Genomic DNA, 10,016 nt, shown 5'->3' with positions numbered 1-10,016 from the left:
CACACACACACACACACACACACACACACACAAAACAAAAAAGGAAAATTCGAAAGGTTTGATCCACCTTTGGCAAGAACCTACCTAGGGAGCGCAGTGTCCGTCCGTCCGTCCGAGAGTATGTAACGCATGTCCACCATTCCACTGCTGGTTACCCACTGCGGTGGTGCTACCTCTCACTTTTCAGACGGAGAGGTCCTGCTCACAGATCACTGGTTTGTGCCATGGGTTACACCAGAAAGCCAGGAACTAGATGAGCCTTTCTCTCCATTTGCTGACTTCCTGCTCACGAGTCAGTTTTCCTAACATCTTCCAAGAGTGACCAATTAGTTTTTTTTCTGTTTTTTTGTTTTCGTTAAAAAATTATGAATGCACCAATTGAGACAATGGACTTGCTACGCTCTGTCTGTCGCATTATTATCTTATTGCTAATTTAATCGTCCCATCTTTGACCAATGAGAGCCTCTTGTACTTGACTCCTCTTGCCGTTGGAGCTGGTACAGCGTCCCAAGCATTTCCTGTGCATTACATGAGCCAGGACCGGAGTCTTTGATCTTCCCATAAAGCCTGATTTCCATTTTGTGGGCAATAAGCATTTAGAAGCTGTTATTCGATTTCTAGGGGTATTCATGGTTCTCGGTTGGTAGATTGTTTCTAGGTTTTTGCAATGGACAAAGAATGGATAGAGCTAAAAACATCATAATAACACACCTCATGACTTCATATTGGTACTTCTAGTTCTAAGTCAAGATCACAGGGCTTTTACTTAACCTCATCTGATCTGCGTGCCTGGTCTTCCACCCTCCAGGCCTCAGTTGCCGGTAGAACTTACATCATTACACACTTCCTGTACCTCCCAGTATTCACTACAAAGTCTTAGCTTAATACTAGCACCACCATCAGTAATATGCATGTTAATAAATAGTTTACATTGATCAGCTTACTTGTGGTTCTTTTTGTTGGGGTACAGTCCACTGGAGACAGCAGTCAAGTTCATTTATCTTTAAGTCTCTTGAAATAGTTTCTCTCTGTGTAGTTTGCACTGCCATGCCCGCTGAGATACAAGTTTCTTTGTTGTTGTTTACAATCTAGGCCCTTTTTAAATGTTTACGGATTACTTATCTATATTGTATGGAGCCAGGTGGTGTGGCTGGTTATGCATCGGCCAGTTCAAAACCACCAGCAGCTCCTTGAGAGAGTGGGATTTCTACTCCCATGAAGGTCACATTCACAAAACGAAGTATTTTAAAGTAATTCTATATGTCCCCCAAAGGGATTGTACATCTTGCATTCCTGCCAATGTAAGAGTTTCTCTTTAGATGTAAGAGCACCCAATAAAAGTACTTAATTTAAAAAAAAAAAAGAGTTTCTCTGTTCCTAAATCTCACCACCTGAATGTGCTTGTCCAAATTGAAAACATCCGATTTTTGTCTCTCTATAGACCTTGAGCAGCTCCCAAACAGACTCAGAGGGAAGGAGGCCCCAGACTCCTGAGGTCTTAAGCTATGAGCACTCTGACCAATGCTTAGCTACTCCTATCAAGGCACTCTATGATTAGATGGAAGTTTTAGCCAAGGCCCTGAAATAACACCAGTAGTTCAAGTATAAGTCTCTAGGGCTCATGAGCTGATTCCCTGGTAAACACACTCCCGTCATGTGACTCCCACCATATGGCTCCACCGCCCTCCGCACATGATGGCCATTTGGTGGACTAAGTGGCCCCACCCTACCATCATCACATCCTCACGATGGCCAATCAGAAGGAGGGGACGGAGGACAGACAAGGTGGCGCTGCAATCTCCTTTGGCCACCCTCCCGGTTCCCACTGGCAGCTGACCCTGTCTCTTGCCCCCAAACCGCAGAGCCATACAGGCCCTGTGGCTCACATGATGTCTGACTTCAAGCAAGGCATTTACCCTCGACTGGGGAATTCTAGCTCTTGGAGATCCTGAGCCAGCCCATGGTTGGACGGAGGGAATGTGGCCATACAGCTTTAAGACTGTCCTGTCACCCCTGAATGAAGTCTGCAGGCCAGCTGTCACCACGCCAGGCCGTTGGGCCGACGGTGCTGTGGTGTGGACTTGGCTCGCTCGCTGCTGTGATAAGAGGTGTTTGTTTGAATGCGAAGGTCAGGGAGTTAAGTAGTTGGTATTCCAGTCGTATCGAGTCGTTTGCACAGTGTCACTAATAATTAAGGGGGGGAGGTTGACTAATCTAGCCGCTCTTCCTAAATATACTCCACTCAAAAAAAAAAAAAAGACCCTCATCGAAGCCGCAAAGTAATCTTTGAGGTTATTAATCTCCTCTGCTTCACAGTTGGGGCAATTTATTTGCTCAAATTAGCATGTAATAAACTTATAATAAAGCTGCCAGAGCCCCAGCTTGGGGGCAAGCAGCTCCGTGTCCTGGGCAGTTACATCAAGAAAATGGGGCATTCGTCCCTGGGCCGGGTCTGCGGGCCTGGCGAGGCTGGGGGTGGGAGCTGCCAGGATGGAGACCCCGAGGCGGAGCTCTCTGGCCGGTCCATGCTTCTCATCTCTGCACCCCTCCACTGCAGAGGTGCGACACCGAAGCCTAGAGACAGGAGGGAAAGGCCTCCGGCCGTGGAGGGCAACTGGCAGAACCCAGATGGGAACCCAGGTGGGGAGCTGGGACTCTCCCCCACCCGGCCGCACCACCCACTGGTGGTGGCCTGCTTCATGGTCCCAAGGCAGGGCGTTCTCCTGGAGGCCTCTGTCTGCACCCTGGTCTTCCTTTCTGTCGGTCCAGCCTGCCCTCCCCTGCCCCTTCCTCACACCACAGTCCCAACAAGACCTGGAGCACAGCTCTCCATTTGCCAAGAGAGTGCTACCCTTCCGGGCCACTGAGCATTGCGGGCTGGTCTGGACAGCCCAGACCAGGAGCAGGAAGGATGCTGTCTCAGGGCGGCAATCTCTACATACGCTGAGAGCTGCTGGGGGCTGCAGGGTGTCTGCTTTCTGGACCGCGGGCACCCCATACCCAGGGGCAGCCTCCGACTGGGACCCTGGGGAGCCCTTCTGCTTTCCCCATTCCCGCCCTTGTCTTCCCTCTGCCTTTCCTGGGGGAACAGCTCCGTCTGGTCTTTGGTCTTTCCATTCGGAGGCACCAAGAATTTCTCCAGACTCCCATCTAGGCAGGGGTGCTGGGGGCTCCCCTGAAGGAGGAGCAGCTGCAAACAGTGACCTCCCTAGTGACACCCTTTTCTCAAAGCATTATTTTAATTGGAAAAACAACCAATAACCAAAAAATCCCTGACATCAAGTCCCTGCCGTCTCACAGTGTCCCAGTAGGACAGAGCAGTAATGGTCCTGTGGTTTCTGAGACTGTCACTCGCTATGGGAGTCAAACAGCTCATCTTTCTCCGGAGGAGTGGCTGGCGGTTTCTAACAGTTGACCTTGGGGTGAACGGTCCAGCTCATCGTCTACGCACGACCCCAGGGTCGCCTGAGTTCATTTGACTGGATGTTGGAACGGATGAGACCAACATTAACCTGCCGCACGGGAAGAGGGTAGGAAGGGAGGGAGGGAACGAGGAGAGTAAGCAGGCCAAGCCTTCGACCACACATGGAAGAGGTCCTGATTCCAAGTCTGCCCCCAACACCACCACCATTTCTTCTCAGCCCCCATTCCCTCAGCATTCTCCCCTCCACCCCCAGCCCATCCCCCGTCCTCACCTCCATCGCCCTACAGCCTGTCTTCTCATTGTGTAACCTCTCAGGCTCCACTCCCTCATCCTCAGCTCCCCGAGCCCCGCCTCCATCTCTCCATGCCCCCACCTTCTCAGCCCTCAACCCGGCACCTTCTCCTCATCCTCAGTTCCCCATGTCTCATCTCCCCCCCCCCAACCAGCACCCCTCACTCCCCACCTCCTTGTTCCTCGTCCCTCATTGCTTCAAGTGCTCCTCTTCCTGCTCCCACCCCTCCTCCTAGCATCCCCTCTCTCTCTCTCCTAGGCTTTGGAGAGGAGATTGGATGGAACAGAGGAAAGAGAATTTCTGAAGCACTTTCAGATGCGGGACCCCAAAACTCTTCTCCAGTCACCTCTAGGACATTGTCACACGGGAGACCCTTTGGTTCGTGCACACACGGCGTCTCCAACATCGATCGTTTGCCAGGATATTTAATTTTCAAGCAGTGGGTCATAAGAGTGCAATGACTAGTTATTGGAGTCTTGATATCTCCGAAAGGTTGGAAGCTGCGTAGCAGGAGAGTCCTTGCAGGCCAGAGAGAATGAAGTGGCTCCTAGCAACCTCACGGGATGGAGTAGCACTGCCCCGTGGGGTGTCCAAGCTTGTCCACGTCTACAGACACAGGCAGCCACGTCTGTCTCCCGTGAGACCACACAGTTACTGAGCTCAGAGCCACCACTGGGATGCGGTGCCTGGCCTCCTCTCCTCCTGCTACACACAGACTCTTCACTTGAACACAGGATCTTGCCACTGGGATTCAGGGAAGGACCCAGATGATGTCACACTGGTCAGGGTGGCTCCTGATTCCAAGGAGAATACCTTTATGAGACAGAAAAGGACGAGCAGGTGCAGGGAAGATGCCCGTGTGACGACGGAGGCCGAGACTAGCAAAGGACAGCTACGAGCCAGCTCCTTGGCCAAGGGTTGCCGGAAAAGAGGTGGAGGCCAGGAAGGACTCTTTGATGGGGCCTTCGGAAGGAGCCCGGCCCTGCTGGCATCTGGACTTCAGAGGCCTGGCATCTGGAACTGTGAAACGACATTCTGCCGCCGTGTGGTCGTTTATTACGGCAGCCCCAGAAAACGGATGCACAGGTGGGGAGAGTCCCCGCTCTGCCACAATACACAATGGCCTGTGTATCACAGCTGACCGTTTCGTTACGCAGGGTCAGTTAACAGGTCTTGCTACTTGCGTCCAGTTGATACATGCATGGGCTTGATCCAAACGATGCCTGGTGGGGGTGGCTGTGGGCACGTTCTCTCAGTAGTACACCTGACTTGTTCTCAGCAGCGTACCTTCAACACAATGCCCAGTCACGGGGGCCTTAAGAGCTTGTGGGCAGTCACCTCCGGCGTATCCATGGATCTCTCCCCATCTGGAGGGCAGAAGGGTGATGACAATCAGAGGGCCTCTGAAAACAACGCGCCCAGTGGCCTGACGGACCACACACCTCTGCCTCCACCACCCTGAGACGAGAAGAACTAGATGGTGCCTGGGTACCACTGCCAACCGCTCTGGAAAAGATCCCATCAGAAGGTTGTCTTAGGAGAGTTTCCTTGGGAAACTTCACCCCATCCATCCTTGGGCCCTGATCTTGCCTCTCCCGACCTCTCTTATTCCCCAAACTCAAAGAACACTTCAAAGGCATACGGTTTGCGCTGTGGTGTTAGTGGAAGAGTGCAGATTCCTCTGGGGCAGGTTCGAGACTGAAGCACCGCCTTCAGGGTGGATGGGCCCAGATGGAGGTGCTGTCAAGAAACAGCAGCTGCACACGTTGCTACTTGTGTTTAGTGAAGGCTTCCATGGTGGTGTTGTAATACTTATGTTTTACTATCATATTGTAGATTTTTATTTCTAGAAAGAATATGAGAGCCAACATATGAAGGCCAGAGGCACTCCGCTCCCTTTCCAGGAGTGCGGCCCTCCGCACACAGTCCCAGGGCAAGACGCACGGGCAATTAGAGACCCACCGTGGGCCTGTTGGAGGGATCACGCAGTCAAGAGAGGCTGAGATGTTGACAGCTGGTCTAGCTCCTGGTTTTCAGAACAAAACAAAAGCACAAAATCCCAGGAACAACACGCTGGCAAGCTTGGTAACAATCGCCAGCAAGACGCGGAGTTTAAGGACTTAGAGAAGGAAAGAGCACAATCCGTGGGAGCCAAGGAAGGACCAGCTGTGCCCGACTCAACTCCTGCCTTCAGACGGCAGCTGGGGAAGACGTGGGGAGGGCGTGCTGGTTGGAGCAAGTGACCAAGGTCTCTGTGGCCCCGAGGAAGACCAAGGGCGGGCTTTCCAGGGGCACAGTGGCTGCAGAAGCATCGGGGAGGGGGGCGGGCACACCAGCCTGGCCAGCCGCTGCAGCCGTACCCCACGGCTTAGCCCTTCACCCCGTCCGCCTCGACGGGGATGGTGCAGCTCCGAAGAGGGGCTCATCAAACTCACCGTTGACACAAAGCCGCAGGGATTGTTAATAGAAAGGATGGCAGAATCAAGATTCAAAAATCCTCTTGACAGGTTGAAATAATGGGCTGAAAACATGTAAAAGGGATAAATGTAAATCCCCACGTTTAGCTTTGGGAGAAAATGTTGCATAAACATCGGATGTGAGAAACATTGGCTTAAAAGCCAACTCAGTGGAAAAGACAGGAAGGGGTGCAGCATGGCCAGCGGGCAGATCCAGGCCAGGAAGCATGAGGGACAACATCGCCTGCTCTCGGACACAGCCCCTGAACGGTCTGAGAAGTTCGGCTCTCGCTGCAGGACCACTGCCCCTGCCCTTCCCTGGGAACCACACTCCACAACCCAGCCTCACGCCGCCCCAGCTTTGATTTGTGTCTGGGAGGTTCTATTAGGTGGAGTAGGGGTTATGCATTAGGCTGCTAACCTCAAGGCCAGCAGTTTGGAACCACCAGCCCCCACCCCAAGGGAGAAAAACAGGGGACACGCCCAGCGCTAGGCCAGTCCTCCCCTGTCCTGTGGATTCACTGTGAGTCCCCATCGACTCGAAGGCCTGGGGTGTGGGGTCGTTTGCTGTGGTTTCATGGGTTCTCTTTTGAGTCTGGGAATGCTAAAAAAAAAATAATAAAGCGCGGATAAAGCACAGATCGTTGTTGGAGCCCTGGTGGCGTCGTGGGTTCGGAGTTGGGCTGCCAACACGAGGGCAGCAGTTCAAACCCAGCAGCTGCTCGCAGGGAGAAAGCGGAGACCGCCGCCTCCGTCCGGTGAAGATTTACAGCCTCAGAGACTCCGGGGAACAGTGCCAGTCTGCCCTACAGTGTGGCTGTGTGTCCAAACCCACCCGAGGGCAGTGGCGTTGTCTTCTCGGCGTTGTGTCCTGTCGGTTGACAGAGGCTCCATAGGCATGCTCTGCCCTCACACAGCGGGGCCACTACCTGCCCAGGAGCCCTGCTGCCGAGCCCGCTTACAGGCGAGGAAAGAGACTTTGGGCTGTTCTTAAACAATGAAAAGACTCATGTTACACTATCCAGTAAGTCAGAGTAAGTGACTCACGTTAAGGTACCAAGTGATGGAGCCAGAACTCGAACCCAGATCTTCCCCTGCCTGGGTCTAATATGATGGTCCAGCTGCCCTAGGGTAAATCTTGTTTGATCTGAACTAGCCCCTCATCAGAAGTGGTTTTGAATTAAGTATGTCATCCAATCCTGGTCCAGGACAATGGGGCACGAGTATGCTAAAGGCGCTTCCAGCAGAGTTTTTCTAGAAAAGAGACCTTAGACACACGCATTCAACCACTGTGTGGTAGGCACTTCCTACGTGCAAGGTGCTCTCACACTCTGGCACGCACGCTGACTCTTTGCAGCCCCGGAGGACAGGGTAGAACCGCCTCTGTGGGTTTCTGAGACCCGTAACTGTTTACAGGAGTAGAAAGCTCTGCCTTTCTCCCTTAGAGCAGCTGGTGGTTTTGAACTTCTGACCTTTCAGATCACAGCGCAGCATGTAACCATGACACCACCAGGGCTCCCGTGCAAGGTGCTAAGTCCCGGGAAACGATAGGAAGGACGTGGCTAGTGGTCAGATCCAGGGACTGGGCATAGGGATTGGGCAAAGTTTTTTTTTTTTCCTAAAGAGCCACAGAGTAAATATTTCCAGCCTTGCAAGCCAGGTGGTCTGTCTTGACGGACTCAGGTCTGCTTAGCAGAGGGAACGCAGCCGGGGGCCATCTGTAATCAAACGCGTGGCTCCAACCCAGTCAAGCTCCTTGCCGGCTGACCAGCTCACCAACTCCTGACTTAGAAGGTAAACTTAGAGAAGTTGGCTGGATTCAAACCTTGACGACCAACAAGGAGAATGAACCCTATTGAAAGATGGTGGGAATCTGGGAAGATGTTTACACGGGAGAGCAGACACATCAGGTGCAGCAACAAGGGGCTTGGTTCGGGGTCCACCTCCAGAGCCAGGCATCCATGAGTCCTTCATTTATTGCAGGGGTATTTGCTGTGGGAACGGAGTCTGACCCTGGAGAAATGGTGGTGAGCCGAGCAGGCCAGACACCAGTCTCCACGGAGCTTACAGTCTATGGGCTTTACTGGGCTTTTCCCGAGATAGCCCTAGTCTACCCGCCCCCCACCTCCTCTTCTCCCAAGCCCCACCAAGCAAACCAGCCAAAGTCCCAAGTGTTCCTGCCCACTTTGCCCCCGTGTGCCCCTCCTTCAGGCATCACGCTTGGAGAATGGTGGATACCATTGTGGAGAATGGGACTTTCAGAAGGATTGATTGTACTCATATGAAACCTGTATATGGGACAGTAGGCAGCCATTCAACCAGAACAAGGGGATATTGTGTGGTTTAAAACCATGAAAGGTGTGTGGTCGTTACACAGTTGCATGTCAACTTGATAAATAAGAGTGAAGGGGTGGAGTCTAGCCTGTCAATCAGGTCACAGCCTGGTGATCCCTCCTTGTGGGCGTGGCCTTCTCTTGAGGATTCTGGAACTTCCTCTCCTCCCTGAAGACGGGACACACTCTTTCTGCTTCACTTTCACGGACAAGCCACATGGAGTCAGGCTGATGGCAGCCAGCGCTCTGGAGATGCTTCCACCACCACTGGAGCCACAAGACTTTGCACCCACCAGCATGTGATCTTCCTGCATTCGACATCATTGCATGTGCTGCATGAGTCCGAAGAGGAATCTATGAAGTAGTATCAGACTTATGGGCTAACATGGGACTTATCGGCTTGATCTGGACTGGGCTGGAATGTTTTTTGATGTCTAATTACTTCTTGATATCAAGCTCTCTCTTATACTTATGTGAGTGTCTCTGGATTTGTTTCTTGGGTCAACCCAGCGGCCTAACACAGGTGTGCATGTGGCTTTAACCACACCTATTAAATCCTTAGGTTGATCAGGTAAGCCAAGAAGCCGGACCATCTGAAAAAGAAAGGGGCATCGAGGAAGCATCCTGCACAACAACCTGCGAAGTGCGGGTGACACAATCATCTTCGGAAAGTGAGGCGGACTTAACGGGCTTACTGACGAGGCCAGAGACTACACACCACCTTCGGGATTCTTCCTCAGCATGAAGAAAACGAAACTCTTCACAACCGGACCCACAGCGGCCCCGTGCTCAGCAGAGCACAGGTGAGTCGCCAAGGGGACTTGCATCCACTTGGAGTCCGATCAATGCCCACGGCACCCAAGCAACAGATGGCGTTGGCAGATCTGAGGCGAGCGAGCTCTGGACCACATCGAGCAAGGATCTCACCTAGGGGGACAGGGGTGCCTGGCGTGGCGACACAAGGTCCTTTCTATCACGTCACAGGCGTTGGAAAGCTGGACGGCGAGCAAGGAGGACCGAGGCAGAATGGACGCCTCTGAATGACGGGCTGGCAGAGAGGTGGACCACCCCTTGGCCTGCCAGAAGAGCCAACAACTCGGCCTGGGCAGCAGCCCAGCCGCAGGAGAGCCAGCATGTCCCTTTGAAGTGAGGATGGGGAGACTCTGCTCGCGTACTTCGGCTGTGTCATCCGGAGGGACCTGTAGCTGGAGGAAACACCGTGCCTGATGAAGTAGAGGGTCAGGGGAAAGAGGCCAACGCCCAGCGAGATGGATTGGCAGACACAGCGGCCGGCGCCTCGGGCTCAAGCATCACCATGGTGAGGATGCCCCGGAGCCAGGCAGTGTTTTATTCTGCTGTGTGTGCCCACAGGGCAGCCGAGAGTCAGAGCTGACCACACAGCCCCAAACCGCAACGGCGGGCGTGACCTGACTCCCCATCATCCGCCAGCTGAAGCCCTCTGCGCCTAGCTGGGCTGCTTCTCTTGATTCTTTCCCCTTCCACTGCTCACC

Source organism: Echinops telfairi, unplaced genomic scaffold, assembly GCF_000313985.2.
Source record: "Echinops telfairi isolate 266 unplaced genomic scaffold, ASM31398v2 ScPeMD7_7458;HRSCAF=8496, whole genome shotgun sequence".
Lineage (NCBI taxonomy): Eukaryota > Metazoa > Chordata > Mammalia > Afrosoricida > Tenrecidae > Echinops > Echinops telfairi.
This window is presented reverse-complemented; position numbering follows the sequence as displayed.